This window comes from Lagenorhynchus albirostris, chromosome 9 (genome assembly GCF_949774975.1).
Source record: "Lagenorhynchus albirostris chromosome 9, mLagAlb1.1, whole genome shotgun sequence".
Taxonomy (NCBI): domain Eukaryota; kingdom Metazoa; phylum Chordata; class Mammalia; order Artiodactyla; family Delphinidae; genus Lagenorhynchus; species Lagenorhynchus albirostris.
Window position 1 is genome coordinate 47156966 of NC_083103.1, and position 2332 is coordinate 47159297.

Genomic DNA, 2332 nt, shown 5'->3' on the forward strand with positions numbered 1-2332 from the left:
ATATGTCCAGGCAAACTTGTATTAGATCAACTTTCTGTCACAAAGTAAATAAGAAGTAGGAAAAATATTGTTAAATGTTTGAAGGCATAGACTTCTGGTTTCATTGAAGATGAAGTTCCTCCATACCCTTCAGGCCCTCCCTCTTATTACTAAAAAACATTCCTAGATGAAGCAACAAACAAGCATAGGAAGATTCTAAACGGGACAGAGAAGAAGGCAAACCCCTAGGGACTTTGGACCTGAGGAAATCACATAGTGCTGAATCCCTGCATTTTCTTATTGCTTCCATATATCCTGTACAGATTGCTGCACAAACCTCCAACTCAGAACCATCAAGAGACACAGACCAAAAACAGCTTTAAGAAAAGTCTGTTCTTGCTAGCCAAAGAACTGGGAAAACGGTGACCTTAACAGAATAGAAAACATTCTTGCAATACCTGTCTTACTCCAGACAAATACCAGTGGAAAAATCGTACCTGTCTCCCACTGGCAGGATTCATTGGGGCCAAGCAGGGAGGTATTCTTCACCCCACCCACCCTTTGATTCCCCTGCCAGGGTATTGTCAGTGGGGTCCAGCAGGGAAATGAACCTCCTCTGTCATCTGGCAGCAATGAGACAATGAGGAAGTGTGAGGTGGTACTAGTTGGTACTCTGCTCCCCTGTAACCGCACCCCCCTTGTGAGTAGGGGTCCAGTGGGGACCTGAGCTTCCACCTCCACCTGCAACAACAGAGCAGTGTGAGCCAGCTCTGCAGGTCCCCCTCCCTAGTGGCAGTGGAACCCAACAAGGAACTGACCTTACTTGGAAGAAAGGAGGTGTGCTAATTGGCATCACACTATAACTGGGAAGGAGATGACAAGGTGGTGGCGGGAGCTGCATCTGCATCTCGTTCATCTGCAAGGTGGCAGTGGGTGTCAGCTCTCCATTTTCCCAGAGCTGTGTCACTAGTGCTCAGCAGGAAGCTGAAGAGATACACATACACCTAGTAGTTGCAGTGACAGGGGGCATCCTCCTAAAAAAGGATTGAATCTGATCCAGAGCATAAAATATCCTAAATGTCTCTGCTGCAGTAAAAATCGCTGTCATACCGAGAACCAGAAAAATTACAATTCAATGAGAAAAGACAATATATGTGTAGATCAAGATGAAAAGGATGTTAAAATTATCTGGTAAGGATTTTAAGGCAGACATCAAACAAATGCTTCAATAAGCAATCATTGAAATTCTGTATCTTTGAAATAGAAAAGTTTCAGCAAAGAAATAGAGTTATGAAATATAACCAGGGGAATTTCTAGATCTGAAAAATATAATCACTGAAGTTCAAAAGAAACAGTGGGATTAAGCAGAGGCGTTGGCACCGTATGTGTCACAGCCATCAGCATATCTTCAGGGAATGAGTCGCTGTGCTTGGGCCTCAAATAGACATAGCGAGCAAATCCAATAGTGTATGCACACTACAGTGAGGTGGAAGGAGCAAGTTGAGAAGGCCTTATACCTCCCCTGGGCAGAGGGTATCCTCATAACTATGGACCCATTGAAGACACAGGAAATCATAATGAAAATAAAGCTGCCCGCCAACATAATGGCAGAGAACAGAAAAATAGCCGTTTCATGCTAGGGAGTATAGTCACAGGCAAGGCAGACCACAGGTGAGATGTCGCAAAAGAAGTGTTGGAAGGTGTTAGAGTCACAGAAAGACAAGTTGAATACTATGAGGACAGTGCACACAGAAACCAGGAACCCAGCCACCCAAGCGGCCATCATCCGCTGAAAGCAGATCTTATGGGTCATCAGGATGGAGTAGTGCAGCGGGTTGTGAATAGCAGTGTAACGGTCATAGGACATGGCAGCCATGATGAAGCAGTTATTGCCTGCCAAGCCAAAGAAGAAAAACATCTGTGTGGCACACTCAAGAAGAGAAATGGTCTTACTGTCTGATAGCAAGTCCACCAATACGTGGGGGATGATTACCATAGTGGTACAGGTTTCTGAAAAGGAGAGACCACAGAGGAGAAACTACATGGGATGTGAAGGTTGTGACTGAGGTTGATGGCCACCACTATGGACACATTTGCAGCTAGGATGGTAGCTTGGGAGAAGAAAATCTTCACAAAGAGGAGACTCTGTAGGTCTGCGAAACTGGAAAATCCCTACAGAAGGAATGTGCTCACTGTGGTATAATTGCCTATCTCCTTGGTGCACTTCTTGATAGCAGCTCTCTCCCAAAGGTGCAGGGTTATTGAAGTCAAGACTCTGAGATGATTGTAAAATATCCTTGTGCACCAATGTCACCTGGACTTTAATCAGGGGGACCTGAGCTACCAGGCACCT

The 2332-nt window shown here is 45.0% G+C and overlaps 1 pseudogene; it reads right to left on the bottom strand.

Moving 5' to 3' along the window:
• Positions 1-1311: 1311 nt before the first annotated feature.
• LOC132526489 (olfactory receptor 10Z1-like) overlaps positions 1312-2332 on the bottom strand; it is a 3570-nt pseudogene continuing 2549 nt past the window's right edge.